Source organism: Pinus tabuliformis, chromosome X (genome assembly GCF_031772625.1).
Source record: "Pinus tabuliformis cultivar Carrire ecotype Pingquan chromosome X, CPIR1, whole genome shotgun sequence".
Lineage (NCBI taxonomy): Eukaryota > Viridiplantae > Streptophyta > Pinopsida > Pinales > Pinaceae > Pinus > Pinus tabuliformis.
The window spans coordinates 492,147,830-492,174,502 of NC_142308.1; positions in this window are offsets into that span (position 1 = coordinate 492,147,830).

Below are 26,673 nucleotides of genomic sequence, written 5' to 3' on the forward strand. Positions count from 1 at the left end.
TCTAAAACAGAAAATCATTAAAAATTTAAATATATGAAAATGAGTTGTAAAGATCTAGTCACATATCCCAATTCATGACACCTATGAATAAAATGAAAGAGGTATGTGTTATATGGCTTGTGATTAACAAAAAATTCCTTGAGTTTTGCAAAATTACTTTCCATCTGTTGTAAAATGGCACCACACTAAAATGACTAAAACAGTAAAAAGATATGAAAATTTTTCTTTGTTTTAATGTAGGTTCCAAATATCACTGTATATCTCCCACATAGTAGCACTTGTGCATAAACGGAAGGAGGTTTTTGTTATTTGGTATGTGGTGAACAAAGACCTCTTTCACTTTTGAAAATTTCCTTACCATTATTTTAAAAACTTATTTTGTAATAAACTTTTCATTGTGTGCAGCAACTAACCTCAAAACATGCATAACAAAGAATCACTCATTCATTTCGATCATATCTTCTAATCTGGGAGCCAGTTATGGGAATGTGATATACCGTTGGAAATATTTTTCCAAGATTCTTCTGATGGACACACTTGTGACATGTTTTGTGCTGAACATCATGTGCAAAACATCTAACAAAACTAGACATAGTAAGAGCTCATGTTGATCCCTGGTGACATGCTGCAAAGACTGGAACTAAAAGTCGGTATGATATTTGAATTATGATGTTTTTACATTATTGATTAGTAATAATGTAGATTATGTTTAATATTATCAAATTTTATATTATACTAATTCATCCGCCTCTCAATATTATCTTGGTTTCTAACATACTTTAGTTTAGAATACTTACATAACTATAAAAGTTCCTAATAACACAACAAATACTTCCTCCACATAAATGTTTCTACTAAATTGGGGTGCTCTTTTATTTTTTGAATTATATCACATTCCTTCTCATCTTGCTTCATTCCATCTTTTCTTCTTTAACCTAATCAAAATATGGAATGGAAATAGTGCATTGTAAACCGTTTTTGCCTCCCTCTTTCCTTAAGACTACATATATCGTAATATATTGTTTACCCATTTTGTAGATAAATTGAAAATTGTTAAATACACACATGGCAGCAACAGAGTATTAAATATAAACAGGAGAGTACATCTATTATTAACAAATGATATACATTTATAGTATATTCATATGACCTTTGGTTTCGTATTCTAAGGTCTCTTGGACTTCCTTAGTCTATTCGGCTTCCACACCAACCCTTAGAGGATTAGGTGTCCAACATTCCTCCCCTTAATCTAAAGGGTTATGTATGAGTCCAAGAAGAGAGCTGAAATACAAAATGTACAAAATTGCATGGCAGAACTAGGTTGAATGTGCTCTCTATGAAATCTTGGTATAAGGGAGGTGGTTTAAGGATGACCACCAACATTGAAACGCTTAGTGCAGTTCCTAGAACTCTTCCAAGTTTGGCATGAAGGTGAGGTCTTTTGCTAGAGGAAATGCTCCTAATGTTTTGAAGAGGGAAACCTTCAACCAATAAAGGGAGGTCTCAACCCGCATAAAAGGTAGAACCTCAACCTGAAAAGGGAGGTCTCAACCTGTGATGGTTTAAGGATCACCAACAACTCTAGAATGCTTAATTCAATTCCTGGAACTCTTCCAAAATTGGCAAGAACCTAAATTCTTCTGCTAGAGGAAGTGTCCATGATTCTTTGAAGAGGTATGACTGACTGAAGGCATGCTCACAGGCATATTTGTCTCTGGCTACAACTCTGAATCTGCTGTGGCAGGTAGTGCCTCACGCTCGCTTGATGTGGATTTGAAGCTTGTAGATGACCATCATTTCCCCCCTGTTAGATACAAGGTGAGATGATGGAGAAAAAATAACTGTAAGACTATTCAATACTCTAGAACAAGTTCTGATATATGACTGGAATATCTTCTTGGCTGTTGATGCCCATCGCCAAGAAGCGATCCATCCTAGATGAATATTTTTTCTTGTAGGAGGTTTGTTTATGAAGCATTTGTTTGAAGAATGCTTGCTTTTATGATAGTGCTTACATGGACGAAGATCAAAACAATGATCTTTCAGATGGCCAACTCGGTCGCAGTGTTGGCATTTCACAATCCGTTGTTTTTGTTGTGGAAGAGGGGCAAAATCTAGAACAACTGAAGGTGAACTGTCATGAAGGAATCTAGCACTCTGAAACTGGATGGGCTTTGAGTAATCTGGAATATGAAAGGACACATCCTTGTCGTATCCAAGACCATTTTTGTGCTTGTGGACAAGCTCTTCCCAAGGTCTGATGATTGGCTTGGGAAATGCAGACTAAATTTTTGCTTCTGCATGTAACCTTGCTGCTTTATTGGGCACTGGGACTGAATCAAATTGCTGCTTATGAGAGTCTATTTCATTGTTCTGAACAGAAACAGGTTCAGAATGATGGCTCCTCTATTTTAATTCTTCTTGCTATAGCTGAGATTCAAGCTCAAAAAATTCTATCTTTTCTTGTGTATACTACAGACAAGTTTGGATGTCAAAGAGAGTGTCTTTGCTGACTTTAATTGTGCTTTCACCAGTAGACAAGATTAGAGTGATTAATAACTATAATAATCCATGAATTTTCTCCATTATTCAAACAATCAAATCAATAAATGAACAAAAATGCACTTGTAGAAACAATAATGGTTTTAGAAAATTAATTTGCCAAGTTTTCAACACGAATTAATTTGCACTGATGTCTACTCATGTTCTCACTTCACAATGTCTTGTGCCTCAATTTCTATACAACAAGCCTGATATTGTTTCCTTAAAAGAATGTCCAGCTTGACAGGTTTGCAGCCTACAAGCTCTTCGTTTCCAACAATAACAAGACCCCAATAGAAATGAGATTAGCTTCTATATTTCGTCGACCATACACCATATAACACTAACACTTGTGCAAAATAGCCTTCGATGCATTCAGAGCAGCATACAATAGTTCCAGACTGTGGAATTTCAATCGTCCCCACTCAATTTTGAATAAAACATAAAACAACATAATCCATACCTTTCCGCCTATTCTCCAGGCTCTGCACATTCCCAGAGATTACCTTTATCACAATCGCTCATTGTAGTCCGCCATAGTCACACCACATATCACCCCTTCTGCATCTGATATGCGACTATCAGAAGTGTTTAAATAACGCTTAAGTCTTTAAACCGGAATCACTCAATCTTTAACACATTTGCCTTTAAAACCCGGGACACACCATTTTATCGCAATATATAGAAATACACCAAAAAACAAAGGAAAACCCCACTCCAGCAGCATCAAGCAGACTTCAAAATTCATACGCTCACTTCTATAAATATCGTTAGGTCCGTCTCTTGATGCCTTTCCACTGCACCACTTCCCCCGAACTCCGATCTCTGATCTACCTGATCTCTGATCAGCGCTTATCGCTATCGGCTATCTCATTGTCCTTCACACCTGGCCTCTTCCACTTAAAAGTTATGATCCGACATGACTTACGGACTCGATGGGTTCTAGGTTGCAGTATGTTACAGGGAAAAGTGTCGACACAGAATTGCTTATCGCACTAAGGTGTGGTAGCTACCTTAGAAACAAACAAAGTAAAGCTACTTTCATTTTTCCTTTATGAGATATAGATGAGAGAAGAACAAAGAAGACCAACCTCTGTCTTGCGCTAATCTCCTAATTCGATTCCTCTCTCTCTTGATAGTTTTTCACAACTTGCTCCCTTGTACGCCCAACTTCACAGAGTACTTGTAAGATCACAGTAGCATGACACTATACAAGAACATGGATCTATAATCATAAACAATCTAGGATCAGATGTAAATTGACCATACAAATGCATAAAACATAAATGACACAAGAGTATGGAGGAAAACTTGAATAGCTTTTATTGATAAAAAAGAAAGAGCCAAGGGAGTTACAACTAGTTTTTCTGACCCAGCATCATCCTCTCAGCAAGTAAGCCCTTCTTCACCTCATACAAAGCTTAGATCACCCAGCACTATGATGTTGTCTCAAGAAACCAACAACAATTCCTTACAATATGCAAAATTCCAGCCTCTGGATCTCTGGGATGAGGGATCCATATATAGATATTTGTAAGGCAGATGAGTCAGCTTGTGATTTGATTAGTGTCTTCCCTCTGATAGTTCTTGCTTCCACTTGGAGATTGATCATCTCTTACTCATCCTTGGTCGAATTCAGAGAGGCAAGTGTCATAGGAGAAGTTTCTGGAAGATTCCATGCCTCTCCACCTCACGGAATGACATTGCCATTTGTCATTTCTCGCCCATCGCACCCCATAGAAGGGCTTTTTGAAATGCAACTCACCCACAGAGTGTACTTAGGTGAGATGCAACACACTTTGCCTATGGAGCAGCTGAAATGATCCTGTTTTGACCAGTTTTGAGCAGGCTTTCATGGAGAACTTCTGGGAGAAGCTGTAATGAGTTGACCTTGTTCCTTTAGGGGTTAGAACAACACTTTTAGAGACTTAGGAGCCCTTGGTTTATGGACATTTCATGCTTGGGGTTGAAGTGCCCAAAAATGTCTATAATAGTTGCCCCCTAAAGCATGAGGTCGTTAATCTTTTAATGTCGAGTGAAATGCTTTATTATGAGGATCCAAAGTTCTTTCAAGCTGGGAGGAGACCTGTAATAAGATACAATACAACACATTATCTTCATAATATTTTCATGATCTAGCTGAGGTGGGCATTCCCATGCTGAGTTTTATAAATTCATTTTCATGTACATAGGACAGACAATCGTCTGAGTCTAGACTGATAATTCTGGTAGAGTCATCATCCCTTTGATTGGATGATTATCTATGCAGAAATAATGTACATTTGATGTCTTTATTTCCCTGAATATATATCATAGCCCGGATGGATGAAACTAGATCCGAGGTCTTCAATCTTGTTCAATCTTCACTCGAAGTACAAGTCTATCCATGTGAGAGATGTTCTAGAGTCGAACATGGAAAGACATCGCCTGATTACCAGCCAATGATGTAAGCTATTAACAGGCGTGAGAGGAATCACCGATAATGATAATGACCCTAAAGGTATTGCAGTACAATTCACGTGGTGTGAATCAAGGACTTGGCGTCGAACACCACGCAAAATCTTTCAGTTGAAGGTCATTGATGTAAACCTATCGCCGAAAGTGAGAAACTTGCCATTGAGGCATGCAAGCTTCAAAGTACTGAACGGGGTGTTCCTAGATCGACTTCTTGGATAATGAGCTGATGTCGACAAGAAGTGATCCGTCACAGGAGGGCCTTAATGAATCCCACATCAATGACACGGAACGAAGAAAATGATTTTAATGGAGGTGAAAACGATCTGATGACATAAGGTTCAGGGTGGCGGTCATGAAAGAATGGAGTGTAAATGTATTGTAGTGGGTGAGACACAGGTGAATTCTCTAAATGAATTCTCTTGAACATATCGGTGACACTGACGTGATGGATTGGTAGCATTAACCCCAAATGTGGATGGTGTGATGGGACCATGGTGACGTGACCGGTGAATGAAACAACCCAACCTGACTTGGATGCGGAGTGAAAGTGTCATGTTCAAGAGCGACTTGCCACCAACAAAGTTTCTTCAAGTTTTCTTCCCAAATTTTCCCCAGTCATTGCTGACCAGTACCTCTTTATTTTTGTCAAGCTTGAGGAGGATAACATATGGTTGTTCTATAATTTTCCCTTCGGGCAAACCCATCGCTATGATTTAACGAGCCTAGTGATAGTGAAACTTGTTCTTGTCTGCTATGGACAAGTTTGTCGCTATTAAGTTTTAACGAGTTTAACGACAAAGATAACTCGGTCCTTTTCAATTTTAGAGAGTCTGAAAAGGAACATAAAGGAAACTCCAAAATTCCTTTTTCGTCATCTAATCCCTTAAGTCTGAAAAAGTATAAAACAATACAGAAGGGATGAATTTTTTATACTTTTAACGAGCCGAACAAAACAAGCGCTCGATCTTTTTGTGTAATAATCCCTCAAGTCCAAAAAGATTAAAATCTAAAGGAGGGATAACACTTCTGGTCCCTTTAACGAGATGGAGAGTCCAATGGCTCGGCAATATTTTCATATTTTACGATTCAGTTGAAAAGAGCTTAAAGGAGACTCGTCTTTTGAGGAACGAGTGATAAAATTGGGTAGCAGCTGATTCCAGGTAAGGTTTGGAATTTTCCAATCATGGCAGTGTTAAAAGGATGGTTGGTGAGATCACTCTTCGCAGCTGTTCCTCAAAAGGGGTAAACAATCAAATGGAGGTGAATGATCAGCCAATACAGAGTGGAGGTGATGATGAGAACACGACCAAGGCTTTAAAGGCTGTAGTACTACATTCATGATGGTTATTTACTAGAAAGTAGTTCATTTTTTAATGAGCTTAAACGCGGGGGGAAACATTTGCTCATGGCTTATGTTTATTTTTTAACAAGCTTGAACTATGTGCTAAAACTTCTCGATTAATCCAGTCGTATAATAACAATGTCCCATTTTAAAACGGAAATTTTTAGAGTTTTGCCCCACATCCTTTCTTTATGCAAGTTAGGAAACGACCAATCCTACGAGTTTAAAGGGTTATAGGACCTACAAATTTAAAAAATAAATAGTCTCTCTTAGCTTGCATGCCAAAAGGTTTGCATGCCCCCAGGTATAAAATAGAGTTTCAAGGTCACCTTTCATTCTACTGACAAAACATTTGTTTTATCATGAAAGGTCTACCTCTTTCAGGTACCAAAGATTGTTCTATTCACACCGTAAACAAAACACTTCTTCAGCGATGTCTACCAAAATAGACAAAGGTGAGACAATCCACTCACATAACTTTGAAGAGGGAATCTTATTCCAGTCTAACCCCCTCTTCCAATCACGTAAGGGAGTACAGTCCAGTCATATATCTCTCGCGGAAACCTACCCTATACCCGAATTTTTCCTGTCGAAGCAGACCAGGGTGCATGCCCCCTGGGATTCAGTCATGTCCCCCGAATCACTCACGCTCATCAGGTGGATGGACTGGGGATCGATGAGACATTCCTTGTGTGAAAAGACCATTTAGAGATGGTATATGACTATTTGCTATGCGTGATCCGGGAAATGAAAGCTGGTCTACGAGCTTGACCACTCTTCCTTCGTGCGGAAAACACATTACTCTAAAGAGTGATGAGACAATTGCTCCCATGCAATAAATATAGTCTCGTTCAAGGATTAGATTATAATCCAGGGGTCCTTGAACTACCATTACGTTCATGTGAACGGTTTTCACTCTCAATGTTATGGGCACATTGGGAAGGATCCCTAACGGTCGACTGGTTCCTTTGTCAAAGCCTGTTAGATTTCTCATCTCAGGCAAAAGCGATGGCGAACCAAGCGCTTTCCAAGCAGTCGAGGAAAGGATACTCACAGAAGCCCCTTCATCTATGATGGTACCAGCCATAACCATTCTATATACTTGAGCAATAATTCGGAATGGTACACTAGCCGGTAAACGGGGTCTGCCTAATTCATTCCAGTCGAAGGAGACAAATAGGTTGCTTGGAGGTGGGACCGAATAGACGGCCGGGTACGACTCTGACGAACTTCCTTCCTGTGGTAAAGGAATGGGTAAATTTCCCCCATGTTCATTGGAGTCTGTGCTTATGAAAAGAATTTGGACGGTGTCATCCTTATTCTCTTCTATGACTGTATCATCTGAAGATGGAACCTCTGAAGGCAACACCGAGTCAACTGTCGCCTTGAACTTTTGACTTTCATTTGGTATGGGTTCAGATGGTTTGTCTTCAATGATAGATGCTTCAGCCGACCACCTGGGCGGGTTAGCCAGATTTTCAACTAGTGACGGACTCGGCAAGAGTTTTTTATATCCAGGAGGAAGTTGTAATGGTGAAACCGGATGATCGTCCAAAACTCTTTTAGCCTCATATAAGAAGGGACAACAGTGGACGACATGATTTCCTTCGCACAGTTTACAAGGAAATCTATATTTTCCTTTTTGTCCTGGGGCTTCACTTTCACTAGTCGACGGTGTGTTTTCAACATGATCATCAGAGGTTGACGACATCGGGTTGTGCAAAAGAGGAGACCAGTCCCTTAAGATCTGAGGTATTCAAGGACAATCTCTATGACAGTGGTCTCCTTTGCAAATGACTCATGGCGATTTAGGCCTGGTCAGTGCAGTGTGTGGATTTTCGCTAGACGACGCTTGGTTGCCCCCTTTCACTTTTGGCTCCTTCTTCTTCTTCTCTTTCTTCTTCTTTTCCTTCTTCTTCTCAGGTACTTGATTTTTTGCTTTACCAACCCCATCAAGTGAAGAAGAAGGAGGAGAGGAAGAATTGGAGGAAGTAGAAGGTTGGTGGGTAACTCTGGATTCGTCTAGTTGCTGACTCGATTGCTCAGGAATTGCGGTGTTCTAAACGACAGAGGTTGAGAAGAGCCATACGGGCAAGCCGATTGTCAATCCTGGAAAAGACAATGTGGCCATATGGGGTGCACCAACATCTCCCCAAGAGGAGAAGGGACTAGGATTTCCTCCAAGGGGAATTCCTTGGTTGGTGGGTTCCATTTTCTCAACCTAAGATCAACGTAGGAAAGGGTGATGATTATTCCGTTTAAAATAAATTTTAGACGCTTTGACACAACTTGTTTTTTCAATTTTTAAGAGTCGAGAAAAAACAAAAGATGACTCTAGTCGCATTCGATTTTTAATGAGCCTAAAGTGACAAGTGCTCAAATGGACCTTTTCCGTTAAGGAGTCTGAAAAGGAATGAAAGGGACTGCTCTGGAAATCTAGGTAGAGGGATTATCAAACCAATCGCAAAACTGTAGAATACTTTTTACGGTACGGTAGCCAATCTTCCCGAATGCTGTGTTCAGTGCATTGCGATCGATAGGGTGGCAGACACGGCTTCCTATGGATAAAGGATTAAGCCTATTGTGGTCTCCCAAAATATACTCGACGGTACATGGGAGCACAAGTCCATACTGGCACTTATCGTCTCAAAGTGGATGAATCACCCAACCATCAGTGAGAACAACAGTTACCAGGCTTTATGACGCCGGAATACGTCTCTAGCCTAGACTTCTAGATGTTGTGTGTAGGTTCCAAAGCGTTGTTAGATTCATTAAATTTATTTTATAGTTGATCTTTCTTAAGAAATTTTCCTTTCAGGTTCACCGCGAGATGTAGATATACAATTCCTAAAATGAAATCTAAGATGATAAATAGTCTTTTATCTTCTTTGTGCAATGAAAATCCTAGCTACTAAGGAAAGAGAGACAATATTCTTTCACAAAGAGAAAAGAGCACACTCTAAATGCACTATCCTAAATCAAACCAATCAAACAGTCTAAATGCAAATGCACATGCATGTATTTTTTTTCGGCTTTCTTAGTAGATGAATGGTAAAAAGAAAGCTAATGCACAATTCTGAATTACTTTTCAAGTGACAATTACTAACAAGTTTCTTTTTCAAAATAAAAAATGGAGCCAATCACAACACTTTACGATTTGGAAATGAAAGCTTGCATTCGACATTAGGAAAACTACAAATTCAGACCAAATACAATAGTAACAGGGTAATCGACTATCAATAGCAACCAAACTCTTTCTTATGACTGAAAACGACACTTGCGACACTTTCAAATGAAAGGACGACAGTACAATTACGTTACTTTTTGAAAAGGAGAACTGAAAATGACTCAACAAATACACAAAAACATTTATAGTTCTTTTGCACAATGGAGGCGGAATAACAACAAGGAAAACGGGTTTCAAATAGAGATATACTGATTACAGGTAGCAAAATTCATGAATAGAACCGAAAAGAATGAATCACAGAAACCAAAACTGAACAATGCCTAGTCTGAATAGCGCACCTGTAACACAGGGAATTTGAAACGCAGCGCACCTACTACACTCGGGAAGTGTGCTGAATTTCAGATTCACACAACAGTACCTACGCTGGGCCAGAGACGAGACTTTGCTTGGGTTCTGGGTCACAGTTTGCAGTTCAGTTCATGGGTTTTGGCCGAGCAAATGGTAATTAGTAAAGCAACAATCAGGGGTAGATCTAAGGAGGTTACTAGAGCTACCACAAGGGGCAATCAAAGAGTTTGTAAATTAGTTTTTTAATTTATAAAAAAAATCCCGGAGACTGACTGAAGCGACATTTATCTACTTTGCATTTTCATAGCAAATGCAGTTTGAAAGCTACCTGGCTCGACTTTAGGCTCCGTCTGTAAGTTTATAAAATAGCAACAAGGAAGATAAACAAACAAACTAATTCGTCCCCAGCGGAGTCGCCATTTTGTTACAGGGAAAAGTGTCTACAGAGAACTGCTTATCCCACTAAGGTGTGGTAGCTACCTTAGAAACAAACAAAGTAAAGCTACTTTCGTTTTTCCATTATGAAATATAGATGAGAGAAGAACAAAGAAGACCAACCTCTGTCTTGCGCTAATCTCCTAATTCGATTCCTCTCTCTCTTGATATCTTTTCGCTACTTTCTCCCTTGTACGCCCAGCTTCACAGAGTACCTGTAAGATAACAGTAGCATGACACTATACAAGAACATGGATCTATAATCATAAACAATCTAGGATAATATGTAAATTGACCATACAAATGCATAAAACATAAATGACACAAGAGTATGGAGGAAAACTTGAATAGCTTTTATTGATAAACAAGAAAGAGCCAAGGGAGTTACAACCAGTTGTTCTGACCCAGCATCATCCTCTCAGCAAGTAAGCCCTTCTTCACCTCATACAAAGCTTAGATCACCCAACACTATGATGTTGTCTCAAGAAACCAATAGCAATTCCTAATATGCAAAATTCCAGCCTCTAGATCTCTGGGATGAGGGATCCATATATAGATATTTGTAAGGGAGATGAGTCAGCTTGTGATTTGATTAGTGTCTTCCCTTTGATAGTTATTGCTTCCACTTGGAGATTGATGATCTCTTACTCATCCTTGGTTGAATTCAGAGAGGCAAGTGTCACAGGAGAATTTTCTGGAAGATTCCATGCCTCTCCACCTCGCGGAATGACACTGCCATTTGTCACTTCTCGCCCATCGCACCCCATAGAAGGGATTTTTGAAATGAAATGCACCCACAGAGTGTACTTAGGTGAGATGCAACGCACTTTGCCTATGGAGCAGCTGAAATGATCCTGTTTTGACCAGTTTTGAGCAGTGTTTCATGGAGAACTTCTAGGAGAAGCTGTAATCAGTTGACCTTGTTTCTTTAGGGGTTATAACAACACTTTTAGGGACTTAGGAGCCCTTGGTTTATGGACATTTCATGCTTGGGGTTGCAATGCCCAAAAATCTCTATAACACAGTATATAATTCGTCAGGTCTGTTCCTAAATCGTAGATCGCATATCGCACTTAGCACAAGACTAATGTCTCCATTTGATGTATTGTGATGTGATATTACTTGTTCCACTCTCGCGATTTAATCCTGACCGTTAACCTTCGGATCCAATGGTTGTTGTGCATCAACTCTTCACCTCTCCGCTCTTCTCTTTACTTACGTTTTACACTATTTCTTCAGCGTTTCACTGTGCACTCCCTCCTAAGCTTGGACTTTGATCCTTCTAATTGATTCAACAATCCATTATTATCATCCTCTTCATGTATCTCACTCTGTGTAATCGTTGAACTTCACCTGCACACATCTGGAGCAGCCTTCTTTGTAGCTGGCTTCTTTGCCAGGGCAGCTGGTTTAGCAGCCTTGGCTGGTTTGGTAGTAGGAGGCTTCGTAGACTTGTTGTATGGAGCAGCGTTCAATGGATACCAAAAGTTTGAAGCAGAGACCACGAAGGTATAATGTATATTGGCATTCTTTGTATATGAAGACCACGGAGCACCATGTACAAGGTCTATGTGTTTTAATTCCCAAAGAATCTGGTCAATCAACCAATAGCAGAATACACGTATACTCACCTTTTCACAATTCGTAGCTTTCACACAGTTCCCGAGGTTTAACTTTATCGGGTCCATTCTCCACCGTAGATTCCAATCCCATGATTTGACGGTTGATATCCTTTCCACGATCAATCAAACTTGCATGACCATCCTCCACTGTAGATCTCCACTCACAAGATTCAATGGCCTTCAGCGATTTCGGAAGGAACACTTGCGTGACGATGACCTATCCAAAATGGGATATTTTTCTATCTTCTCTAGTGGCTACATGTCGTGCATTGAGTGGAATTGAGTGGACTCACTATATTAACGCTTACCACTTTTTATGCCCCCGAAATATTGTTTCCTGTGCAAATACCACCTTTTTCGCTGGCTATCTTTCACTTGTCTTCTCCAAGCGATGATCGTTAGATCTGTCGATCTATCGATCAGGCAACTGTCACTCCCCTTCAGCTTTTGACTCAAAATTATCAGGTTTTCCACTGTTCCGCTATAAATTTAACACTTCCGCCAGTTTATACTGGAGTGTGAACCGAAGTGGTAGGGACCAAAGTGTGAATGAGGTAATACTATAGAGGAGACAATGATATAGTTAAGCTCGACAGACAACACATAGGCTGGGGCAAGCGAGGAGAATGCGTGGCATTTGTGTTTCAATACGATTTTTAGGTTTGAAAGTGAAGAAAGACTGAGGCTGTGGTGCCATTCATGGGTGAATTGATTTCAATTTCTGATGGGACTCTTTCAACTTTTACGTGGATATGAATTTGAGACTAATGCATTCAAGGCTTTGAAGACGCCTCTTCCAGTGTAGGTACGCTTCCGTATTCAAAAGGAGTGCTCGCCATTACCAGAGAAAAAATTCAAGGTTTCCTTAGAGGTAATACACAAATAGGATTAGGTGGTAGAGTCTAGGATTTCATGCGGTAGATAGCCAAATTTCTATCTTCCATTGCAACTGGATGCAAATAGATTTTGGAAAGCGGATTAAGGCGGTTCATGAAATTCGGGGTATGGTATAATGTTTAACTCTCGACCAACTCATTCAACAATACAAATTTTACAGAGATGGCATTCTAGAACAGAGGTACAGGAATAACATGTATAGAAAAGTGATAGAACAAAAATCTCACATAAACAAGTGGCCCATACTTGAGCAAGGCAGGAGATCACCTGCTCTGATACCATGTTAAATATGCACATGGCAGCAACAAAGTATTAAAGATAAACAAGAGAGAACATCTATTATTAACAAAGGATATACATTTATAGTACATTCATATGACCTTTGGTTTCATATTCCATTGACTCTTGGAATTCCTTAGTCTATTTGGCTTCAACACCAACCCTTAGAGGATTAGGTGTCCAACAAAAAGCATAAGCTAACATCTTTGCACCTCTTTTCTTTTTTTTCTTTTTAGGATATTCATTATTCCAATAGTTATTTTAGACTACCATGATATAGCTTAACTCTCAAGTGTCTTCCAATTAGGCGTGGATTTGATTTCTTAATTACATGTAGAAAAACCATCATTTCCTTTTAATACATGGGTTTGAGTAAGGTATTTCCTCTAGTTTAATTACTTTCAAAGGAAAGGCTTGCCTTATTTCATTAAAAGTGCACCAATTCCATGGCTTGAACTATCACACTCAACAATGAGAGCTTTTGTCAAGTCATATTCTGCTAGGATATGAGCTTTACACATAGCCTCTTTAAGTTTAAAAAAAAATTCATTTCTTCTTTAGTCCAATAAAATGCTTCCTTCTTCAATAATTTTGTGATAGGTGATACTACTTGACAATAATTACTTCGAATATATTTTTAACCCTAATAATACTCTAAGTTTCTTCAAGGTCTTAGGTATTTTTCATTCTCTCATAGCTTTAATTTTGTTAGGATCCACTTTGAGACTAAGATGGAATACAATAAAACCAAAATATTCCACTTAATTTACCCCAAATGAACATAAGGAAAGACTTACATATAATTTTTAATCTTCTAATAACGTTAAATCCCTATCAATACGCTCTTCGTAAGTTTTATTACGATTAGAAAATACTAACTATTTGTTTTCTAAGGAATGTTTTGAAAATATAATTCATGAATATTTGAGATGTTTAAGGTTCATTTTCATGTCGAAATGGAATCACCAAATACTCATAATGGCATTCATGTGTACTAAAGTTACTTTTGGAATTTCTTCTCACCTCTTTCTGGTCTAGCGATATCCACAAAGGAGATCCAAGTTAATAAAAAAAAATCTCCATAAAATTAATGAAATAATCCTTTAATGGCAAGAATAGGAAACATACCCTTTAATTTTATTTTCTTTATGTATCTAAAATCTCAATACATAGGCCATTAACCATCCTTTCTGATAACCGTTACCGCTGGTTTGGATTTACAACTCTATCCAGGTTGAATGATGCCATCCTCTAATATTTCTTGAACCATATTCTCAATCTCACCCTTTTGTGAATATGGATACCTTTAAGGCCTAATTTTTGGTGGTACGCTCCAAAATGTAAATGAATGGCATGGTCATGATCTCAAGAAAGTGGAAGAACATTAGTCTGTTCTCCAAATACCTTGGAATGATTGTTTATAACATTTTGGAGATATGCTAGAGTAAAGGAATAAATGTTTGAACATCTAAATGAAAACAATTATAAAATTACACCTTAGTGTCTTGCTTTTAGAATTTTTTTCATTCTATTAGAGACGATCACTTTTCTAGGTTTCCCTTAGATACCTCTGTTTTTACTGTCATTTTCTTCTAAGGAAAATATTTTGAAAATATTTTGAAAATTAAGGGTCACTATTACCAATGATTGTAACAATTTGACCCCTAATACAACATTGTGCCTCCCTTTTCGATTGCAATCACAATATTATCCAAAACATACTCCCTGATCTTTAGCTTAAACTTATGTAACATCCATAAAAAGATCATGGTAGTCCCATGCAGAATCATTTCCATTGATTCTGGGGCTATAATAAAAAAATAGTAAAATTTTTCCAATTTGTAATTGATGAAGTTATGGGTACTACCTGAATCAATCAATATCATTACCTTTTTCTTTATGATACACCCTTCCATTTTGATGGTTTTTTGAGTATTCATGCTAGGTAATGCATGATCAGATATTATTGAAGTAGTCCCTTCTACCTTCAAATCTTGTAATGTTCCCTTACTATACTTGTTGTCTTACTTGAAACATAGTTCCTTTTCTCTTATTTCATTAATTTTCCTAGGCATCGATATTGTAAATTTAGGAGACAGAGCATGATTCTCTTCGTAGTTATTAGTGACTAATCTTTTAATTACTATATTTTAACTCAGTTTTCCTTGATAGATTGAAATCATTCTCTAGAATGTTTGGTTGAAAGAGACACACTTCATGTTGGATGCTTTCATTTAGAGTTCCCATAAATAGGTCTAACAAATAATTCTCTTAAATGTTATTTACGTTGAGACTCGACTTTTTCAATTGTCTAATCTGATCTAAATAATTAATTTCACTTAATGTTCCCATAATGTGCTGTCAGTTCCTCTATAAAAGTGGATCAAGATATAACATAATAATTTTTCCTTTTATAAATCAATTGAAACATTAGATGTTGATACTATTCTAAAAACATTGCTGCAATATTTACATTTTATAATGTTACCATTTGGTGTAGACCAAAGCATTGCTCCATCTAAAATATATATGTTATAGGATAATTGTTGTAAAATTTCGTCACTTCGATATTGAAAATGTAGTAGTTCCTTGGTGCTGACCTGAATCACAAATGATGATGATCTTTAAGTGAAAAATCATGATTATGGTTCTACAACTCAATACTTTTTCTCTCCAATTGTTATAAAATAATCCTCATAGGTGTTTCATTTCCAACCCAAATTTTCTCCCTATTTTCATGATTTCCTTAGGTCCCAATATCTCTTTCATGCATCTTCTTGAGGAGGAGCCTCTCTGTGGTTGCCATGGATATTAGTTTTTTTTTTGTCTTAACTTTTTTTTTTTTCATTTCATCCATCAATTTGATATTAATTTTTTCTTGAAGACTTGATCAATCCATAATTTTTAACAAAATACCATCTATTTCATTATCTCTTTATCTAATTGTGACAACCTAAATTCAAAGTTTTCACTTCCTTCATGATTCTTGTATGCGCCTTCTGTTAGCACCTAAATTGGCATTAGGCTGAAGGAAGGCAACATTCAGGGTAACCACAAACCACGCTCGGTCTAGTAGCTAGCCCTACCAGAATAGGAGAGGGCTCTCTCCGGGTCACACTTAGGAAAATAAACAATAGGGTCTGAGATGTCTCAAAAATGAATATTGATTTTAGGCTAGGTAAATGGATGTGATAGAGGTATTTTGACAAATGACTGAGTTTTCTGGGATGTGTGGGAACAAGGAACAACATGAGCAGAGAATTTAACTCAAAGACGCAGATTATTTCGTGAGGAAAGACAAGCGGAAAGTCTAGCAATTAGATTTGAAATAACATGAAGTGGAGAGATTGTTTAAGAGTGTGAAAAGGGCATAAATACATGAATCCTTTTCAACAGAAGAAAACATAGAACATGAAAACTATCCCAAGGCAGAGCAACACATTAAATTCTACCTTTTTACTTAGAAAGCTTTCATTAGAAATGAATATGAATGAAAATATGAAACATAACGAAATACATATGAAACATAAAGAAGATACATTTGCTAAACTCACGCCACAGGAATCTCATGAACCAGAGCTGCAATCTTTCATTAATTCTCTGTCAAAATGTACAGTGAGTGACTGAGTTTCTCTCCCACAGTTTCCCAGAAATTCCAACCCTTTACAAAATGACTCTCAATACAATAAATGAGATTTTCCATGAGAAGGTCGATCAACCCAGGCAATTAAGAGCCAACCCTTAGCAGTTACATTTAATTTTCTATGAAGACCAATTAGAAAAAAGAAAATATGAGCATAGATTTTGTGGGTGGTTGTTCGCCTTCATTTGGCCACTTGGATAGAAGCCAAAAATGCTTTTTAAACTTTGCCTTTGATGCCAGGAAAAATGTATTGTAAATGAGCAGTCCCACTTGGATAAAATTGCGAATAGAAATTTCGCGAAGCGGGAGCGATTTTGGCCTTTGGGTCTCTATGCGTCGCACCAAAAACTGTATGCATCGTGCTACTTTGGAGCTGGTTTTGAGGCACCTTCTGAAGTCCAAAGTGAGAAAAAGTGTGCTTGTTCGAAAGCCCTATCTGTATACTTTCCAACCCAAGTGGAATTTATTAATTTGGTGCCCATTTTCCCCTTCAAAAATTCAATCTCCCAAGACTGCTTCCTGTGTGTCAAAATAGGGGTAGAGAGGTCATTTTTAAGGTGTTTTTGACCTCCTGAGGACTCAAAATTGGCCCAAACTTCTTGGCCATGTACCAACAGTCATGATTTTCCATGGAAAATACAAAAATGTAAACCTTTTGTCATTTGGAGCTCCCTAGTGTAAGCGCACGCCAGGTGGCGCGGCGCACAGGGAGAAAAACCTTCTTTTTTGCACAAAAATTTCCAAAAACACCAAAAATGACCCAAATTTCCTGAAATTTGGGCTGGAGCTTCCTTATGAGGTGTTATGTTGGGATAAAGAGGCCTTGGCCAATATCTAAAGTCGATCGAGCTCCCTTTTCCTCTTTTTCTTCTTGATTGCCTTCCTCAATTTCGCCTTCAAATTCCTGATTCAGGCCTTGCACACTTTGTTTCGCGCCATGTAGTGGAAAGCCATGTGTCTCAGAAATGCATGGTCCTTGTCAGCCTTGTCCAATAGCTTCTCTAAGTGAATGTTAACTCTCTTGAGATTGGCCTCTCGATCCTCATTAATCTCTTTCTCTAATGACGTGAGCTCAACTCTTCTCCTTTGCGTGGCTTGGCGATTCTCGCGAATGTTTTGTAGCTCCATGATCGCTTGTTGATCCTAAAGCTATTTGTTCCTCTGCTCCAGATATTTCATGTTCCATTTGGCTCTTTCCAAATCAAGGGACAAGGCTTGAATCTCTGCTTGCTGCTCCTGGATGATCTCTTTAAGCTGTGCACTTGGTGCATCCGTATCTATATCATCATCATGAAGGAGAATGAATTCAGTCTCTCGTTCACTTGATGGCTCACCTGAAGGCCCCTCATCCTACATTGGCTCCTTGCCTTTGTCCTGTTCCTGTGATGCTGATGGAGGAAGCAAGGCCCCTTCCACCCCAGGTGGAGATAACACTTGCTTTGCCACTGCAAACAAACGTCTGGTGCCCTTCTGATATGTGATAAAAACCGGCACACTAGTAATCTCATGGCGCTCATACCGATGAGAAGGTTCACCCTCATGCTTAACCTCTGATACTCCCCGTGAAGCTCTGAAGAAATCACACGAAATGAAATCATCCCAAGTGATGCCCTGCAATCCAAGCTGATGAACCACCAAAATCTTGATAAGAGCAAAATGATAGACACTGTTAAGTTGCTGCTGAGGTGTTTTGTGCTATATAAAGGTGGTCATCCTCTCTATGTTCCGGCAAATGAAATACGGAATGTTCATCATCCGTACCCTGGTGAAATGCATGAGCAGCCTGATGTGGTAAGCATAAAGACGAGAGAGCCGTCCCTCACAGTTGAAATATTTCATTATCAATCTCATTAGTGGAGCATATTCATCCTTTAGATATCGGAACGGGAACACTCTCTTGAGATTCCTTAAGAAACTAGTTTTGATGTATGGCTCATAATGTTGCTGGTCAATCATCTATTTCTTGTGCCATGGTTCGCCAATGTTTGGTATACCGATTGCTAATGAGACAGATTCTGGTGTAAGTGTGAAGGTGACACCAGCCAAGATAGCTTGATCTCCGTGCAAGTGCAGCACAAAAAGATGAGCCAACTCATGATGAAATTGGACACTAGCTACCTTTTGACAAAACTCATAACATGACTGATGCTGAAAACATGACATAGCAAGAGGACAGGCCTGCAATTCTGTAAGGGTGGTCGGTTCCTCTCTCACATGTCTGCCACTTTTATGAGGCCTCCGGGGTGCCTGTTCTTCCAAGGGAGAGTCACTTTGGGTTTCCACCTCATAGTCTGATGAATGCTCAGATGCCATGACTGCTATACAAAATACCCTGAAGACAAGATGACTGCTGTGTATGAACTGTGCTTGAACTACTCTTTTTGATGTGTTGAAATCTGCCACCAAGGGGAAAATGCAACAAGGGACTATTAGGAAGGGGAATAATATGAAGGGATTAGGGAGTATGAGGAGGAATTTTATTTAGGGAGTAGGGAGCTTAGGAGATTTTATATAGGGTAGGGTTTGGGGTGTTAGGAAAATTTATATGGGGTAGGGTTTTGGGTTTTACCTTTGACAAATGTGCGAAGGGGATAGGGAATAGGATTTTAGTAGCATTTTAGGATAGGGAGAAATGGAAAAAGTGGAATAGGGAAGAAGGGAATGACGGCAAGAAGGAAAAATGAAATGGGGGAAGAACATTGGCACCAACACAATGACTTTGTAACCCTAACAGCATTTGCTTTGATGATTTTAAGTGGTAGGGTTTAAGAGTTTTTGTGCAACCATAAGCCACCATTTACTATCATCATACTAACATAAAATTGGATGAAACATTGAGAGATTGACCCCACCTGGAAAATTCAAGGGATTGAAGGCGATTGGTTGCAAATTCTGAGCAAAATCAGGCTTTTGTGTATGTGCGCCGCGCCAAGAACCCAGTGTGCTGTGCTCTCTGTGTGCATCGCTCCCGTTCAAATTAACACTGGGTGGATATCCCCAGTGCGCCGCATGCTCTATGTGCGCCGCGCTACTCCACCTGTGCGCTGCGCTTCAATTCTTAACATAGTCACGACCTTTCCAAACGGCAGTTTGCTCTCCAACCTCCAAATTCGACTTTGCAATAAGATTTCTTGAATGTAACTTGACACAAATGATTTATATAACTTGGAGAAATATGTTGCAAGAGTTGGATTTGATTTTTTCTTCCTCCAAAACCCATTTTGTAATGTTTTCACTTTGACACTTTTTCACAATTAATACAACTCTGCTTTTCACACTTCCTTTTGATTTCTTTGACTAAAATGATGAAATTTTTTGGTGATTTTTTGTGGGGGTAGCCGACAAGGAATTTGGCTACGGAGACCAGGGCTGTTCTTGGAGAAATCCACTGAGAAACTTTTGAAATTTTTTACAAATGACAAATTGTTGACTTTTCTTCAAAACAGAGTTTTGAAGAATAGTTGTATTCTATCAACATGACGATGAAAGTATTTGAATCACAACTTCATAAGAGCCTCCCTCTGGCCTTGCTGGCTTTATTGGAAATTGTTTGAAGACCTAATGACTAATCCCTAGACTTAATGACCGAAATGACTCTCGTCCACTAAAAGATCAAACATGGACTGTCATGGACTTTAATACACATTGATGCAAAGACCTAAGCCAGTAGGTAGAAGACATGAGGGGAATGAATGGTAAGGCCCTTCTGTCAGGTTATGGCATGCCCCTAGCAGAATGAAGCTGAGTGAATGGAGCGAGACACCTAAAAATGAAATGCATAAAGAGTTTCGATCTCTGACAGAGGACTGACAAGATCGACTCTAACATTGGCTCCAATGGGGGATGGTAGCTCCTTGGAGGTGCCAAGAACGGTAGATCTTTGGGAGAGCAGACAGTGCCTTTGTCCATTGGGCTATGGAGTCATCATTTTGACAAACGACACACAACTCTTGACTCATTTATTGACTGAAACTTGACTCGGACTGACTCAAATTTGGACTTAAAATGACTCAAAGACTGACTAGACAAACTCAAACCAAAACTGAAATAACTTGGTATTTACAGTGACAATGGAAACAGTAGAAACAACTCAGAAGTGGTACCGCTTGAGAATCCGACCATTGATCGGCCCTCCTGGACAATCTTCCCCGTTAATTTCCTTCAGAAGAAAGGAATTTTGACCCCGATATGCTGCAATCTTGAAGGGACCTTTCCAAAGATTCTCGAATTTACCGTGCTTACCCTTTTCCTCATTCCTTGCATCCCACTTCAGTACTACATCATCCATCTAAAATTTGTCCACCTTTTCTTTTTTGTCATAAATTTTCTTAATTTTCTCCTGCAACTTGGATGTGTTTTAGAAAACTTCTTCTCTGGTCTGCTGCAAATGGATCATTTGATTCAATCTTCTCTGCATAGGATGATCTTAACTGCCAGCTTCCTGAAGAAGTTTGACTACCGGGGCTACGTGAGAATTAGGAAACAAGGCATCAACTCCATACACAAGTTCAAAGGGGGACATACCAATGGATTTCTTCTGACTGACCCGATCTGCCCAAAGTGCATTGACCAACTTCTTATGCCAGCTCTTCTTGTTGATTTCTAGTAGCTTCTTAATGATGTTGACCAAAGATTTGTTAGAGGACTCTGCCAATCCATTGCCTTGCGGATGGTAGGCAGTTGAGTGACCCGAAATGATGTGATATTTATGACAAAACTCTACCATCCTTTTTGATTTGAAAGCTACTGCGTTATCAGTGATTAACTTATTCGAGCAACCAAAGCGAGAGAAGATGTTATTTTTGAGGAATGAAATAATTACCGCATCTGTAGCTTGTCTGGTGGGAATTGCTTCGATCCATTTCGTGAAGTAATCTGTTGCCATGAGAATCCATCGATGTTGACCAGAAGAAGCGGGATGAATTTCACCAATGAAATCCAACCCCCATTGCTGAAAAGGGGCACTCACCTCAATGGGCTTAGGCAGAAAAGGCTGTAATTTCTGCCTTCCTTCAAAAATCTGGCGTTTATGACAGCGCTTGACAACCTTATATACATCAGCAAACAACGTTGGCCAATAGTATCCTGCTCTTAGAACTTTATTTGCGATTGTTTTCCAAAAAAGGTGACCACCATAATCCCCTTCTTGGAAGTACTCCATGACCTGCTTTGCTTCTTCTTCCACTAAACAATTCAAAAGAACATCACCGGGGTCTTTCCAATAAAGTGCAGAATTTAGAATGAAAAAATTGGCAGCCTTTAATTTGAGGGTTCTAACTTTTTTTCTAGTCATGCCGGGTGGTGGTGACAAATTTTGAAGCACATATATGATGTATGAATATCACGGAGAAAGAACAAACATTTCAGATACCTGAATTGATGAACCTTCCTCATTCTCATCGGACATCGCAGCGATCAGATTTATGTCTAAGGCTTGCAAGTTTGATTCGGCCATTAACTTTGCTAATCCATGTACTTTAACCAGCTTTGTGGGCTTTATCTCCACATAATATTCTAACAAATCTGTGATCCACTTGCCTCGTCTTCCTTCTGGATCGGTCTACACTAAAACATCTTTGACAGTAGCGTTAGGAACATAAGCCAAAATATGAGAATGCAGAATGCATATCCGAAAATCTTTCAATGCTTTCACAAGTGCAAGAGCTTGCTTCTCAATGATATTGTACTTTAAGGCTGCATCTCTTATAGCTCAGCTGAAGAAAGCAATTGGTATTTCCTGAGCATCTCTTTTCTGCATCAACACCGCTGCCATAGTATGCTCTGAACTGAATGAAAACAATATAATATCTTGAGTGTATTCTAGGCTGATCATAACTGGAGCTGAGGAAAGAGCAAATTTGACTAAATTGAAAGATTTTACAGCCTCTTCCATCCACTTCACTTGGTTTTCCTTCTTGAGCATGTTTGTGATCTCTCTTAGGCGCTCAACAAGATTAGGTACAAAGCGGCGTAAAAAATTCATTTTACCATTGAACGATTGAATCTCCTTCTTATTCCGGGGCAGATCAATTTGTTGAATTGCTTGCACATGTGCAGGATCGATACGAATGCCATCTTTTGAGATAATGTGCCCATTTGAGATAATGTGCCCAAGTAGTTTTCCCTCCTCCATGGCAAACAAGCTCTTTTTCGGATTCAGCGATAGACAATATTTTCTTCACTTTTGAAAGACAATTTTCAGATGATACATGTGTTCTTCATTAGATTTGGAAAACACCGTCAAATCATCAAGGTATACAACCAAAAATACATCCTTCTCATTTGCGAAAGCCAAGTCCATTTCCCGCTGAAAGGTGGCACCCGCGTTCTTCAAACTGAAAGGCATTTTAGCTTAATGAAAAGTTCCCCATGGAGTAGTGAAGGTTGTCTTGTCTCGGTCATCTTCATGGACTGAAATTTGGTTATATCCAGAATAACCATCAAGTAGTGACATATGAGATGCCCCAACTACTCGCTGAAGTATATGATCCATTTTGGGCAGTGGATAGTTATCTTTCAATGAAACTTTATTGAGATTCATAAAATCGATGCACAAGCGAATATCACCTGTCTTCTTTCGCACGGGCACAAAATTGGAGATCCAATTCGAAAATCTGATGGGAACGATGATTCCTGATTTGTATAACCTATCTCCTTTTCAATTGATGGCAGCAATTTTGGATTTAGCCTTCTCAACTTCTGTCTAAAAGGTTTCTGATTAGGCTTAATGGGTATAGTGTGCTGAATGATATTAGTATCGTATGTCTTCAAGTCAGAATAATCCCAAGCAAACACGTCAGCAAATGAAGGCAGCAAACTGATATATTTGGCTTTCATCTTTTGTGGAAATGCTTTAGACGATTTTACCAATTTAGGATTAGCAGCTATTCTGATATTGACCTCTTCAACACCCTTCTCTGTTGGTTGCAATGTTGGTTTGCAGGCTACGTCATCTTGATCAAAGATTTCTTCTAGAGGTATCAAGCCTTTAGGGATGATGTTATCCTTCAGCTGCAATACGTCCATTTGATTGATCTGCACCTCATCTTTGCCATCATCATTTTCTTCATCAATTGAGGTCTCTTTGAACTTACCTTTGTTTTGCAGAAAATCATCAATCTCCTCATCATCTTGGAAGACTTGCCAATACCTCTGATTGTTAGGGACAGTCAGACGATGCTCGACATGGATTTCGAGTTTATTACTGGAGTTCATTGGAATCTTCAAACTACTGGCTGCCTTAGCAAGAGCATCAGCAATGTTGTTTTGAACACGCGGCACACATGTCAAGGTATATTCTGAAAATAGTTTCACGATGTCTAGGACTGCATTCTGGTAAGCCCGCATCCGAGGATGCTTTGCTTGATATTCGCCTCTGACCTGCTTAATCACCAATTCGGAGTCACCATATACTGAAATCCTCTTAGCATTCAACTTTCTTAGAATCTTTAGGCCAGCAATCAAAGCTTCATACTCGGCCTCATTGTTCGAACAATCAAAAGCTAATTTGTAAGAGCATACCCGCACATTACTAGGCACCTTCTTCGGGGCGGAGAAAGGACTGCGTACCCAAATACCAATTCCATCACCATCATTTCCCACTGCACCGTCGAAATCCATGGTCCACAAACCTTCTTCCTCTTCTTCCAAGTGCCATAATTCTGCTAGCTCTGTTTTTCCTGCTTGCTTTCCATTATCTTCAGCTAATTTCTCAATGGTGTTTTGCTGTCCTCATCCTTCTTTCTTCAAAACTTCTCTAAAATTTTCTACTATTTCTGTAATGCTTTCTGCTTCAACTAACTGACTATCTACATCATTAAAACTATCTGAATACAAAACAAAAGACTCTAGATCTGTATGTACATAATTAATTGGATGATTAATGGGTTTCTCCTTACTTGTAATCATGTATTTCATTTTTTATTCCCGATATAGTTTTCTCATCTGGCCAAACACCGGAATTGTTGCATAGGAGAAATCTAGTTGAAGTGTCCCTTTCAATTTTGCTGCCTAAGACCTGGAAAGAAGCATGCCGAACCTAGGAGGAATGTTCGCTACTACAATATCCATCAAAACATTCTTCACTGGGATTTGATCCAGACTTACAACCAAGTCTTTGATGAGCCCGATACATCTTACTCTGCTGGAATCAAACGAATAGAGATCATGGTATTTTTGGGTGATGTCCAAACCCAGCTTATCCATGATAGCCTTGGGCATGAGATTGTGAGAAGCTCTAGAATTGAACATGGCATTGTGTAACACAAATTCATGCAATCTTAAACTAATATAAAAATGTGGCACATCATTATCTGGAGACTCACCATTCAATGCTGGCCCAAAAATCATTTCGGGTTGATCATCTTCGACATTCACCATATTAGACATTCGATCACAATTCAAAATCTTAGAAACTTGCCCTCTATAGCTGTTGTTCTTCATTATTTCAGTCAAGGGAATGGATACCTTCAATTTAGAAATTTCATTCTCCAAACTAAAAGCAGAAGTCTTTTCTACCTCTTTGACTGGGACTTCTTTCCTTTCCTTTTCTCTCGATACAATTTGTTGATTTGATTTTTCTGCTGATGGTGAATTGCAGCTATCAGGTCCAAGTGCCTCTTTGCCTTTCTGTTGTGCAACTGACGAATCATTCTTTGATGCCAAAACTTCCTTCCTCTTCTGAATTGGGTTAACTGGCACATCTTTGTTTCTAAGTGAATATTGCTGCCACTGAGTGGACAGAGCATTCATATACCCTCATCAATACTCCTCCGATTCTTCTTCCAAAACTGTGTCACTTTCTAGAATGAAATCTGCGTCTTTGTGTGCAGCTGAACTTTTCGCATACTCCTCCTCTTCAGTAATGTAAGTAGGCAAATCATTAGGAGTAAAGAAGTGGTTCTCTTCCCCTATTACCTTCCCTTCCTCATCAGACTCTGGTACATTCACAAAATTTTGCTGCAAAGGTGTCTGTACTGGCTACTGTGCTGTTTGATCTTGGGCTCGTTGATCTCTCTGCCTTATCCTATAATGTGGCTGCTGCTGGCCACGGATCTTAGGATTTCTAACTTGTGGCTCAGGTTTGTCGAGTTTCACCCTTTCAAGCATCTGCTCTACCTTCTTGAGTAATTGATCCATCGAGGAAGACTCTTCCTTGACTGTAACATTCTTTTTTGCTTTTGCTCTAGCTCTCTTGGACAGCAGATTTGCTTCAACGCTGACCGCGATTTTTTGCATGTCTTCCAACCCAAATTTTCTCCCTATTTTCATGATTTCCTTAGGTCCCAATATCTCTTTTAGGAATACTCTTGAGGAGGAGCCTCTCTGTGGTTGCCATGGATATTTGTTTTTTTTTCTGTCTTAAATTTTTTGTTTTCATTTCATCCATCAATTTGATTTTAATTTTTTCTTGAAGACTTGCTCAATCCATAATTTTTAACAAAATACCATCTATTTCATTATCTCTTTATCTAATTGTGAGAACCTAAATTCAAAGTTTTCACTTCCTTCATGATTCTTGTATGCGCCTTCAACATGTTTAAATTGTGTAGTAGCTTTAATCGCAGTCAGGTTGGAAAATAATAATAGTACTCCTCTTTATCGCAACTTTTAGTGAAAAAAATGTTGGGCCTTCTAATCAAAAGTTACTCCACTTGTTAGTTACATACCTTTAAATAGTAATTTGGAGGATACCCAAATATCTCAACTTTTCATGATATATATATATATATATATATATATATATATATATATATATATATGAATATCATATATATATATATATATATATGAATATCATATATATATATATATATATGAATATCATATATATATATATATATATATATATATATATATATAGATATATATATATATATATATATATATGAATATCAACTCTTGGTTTCTATTACTCTATTAT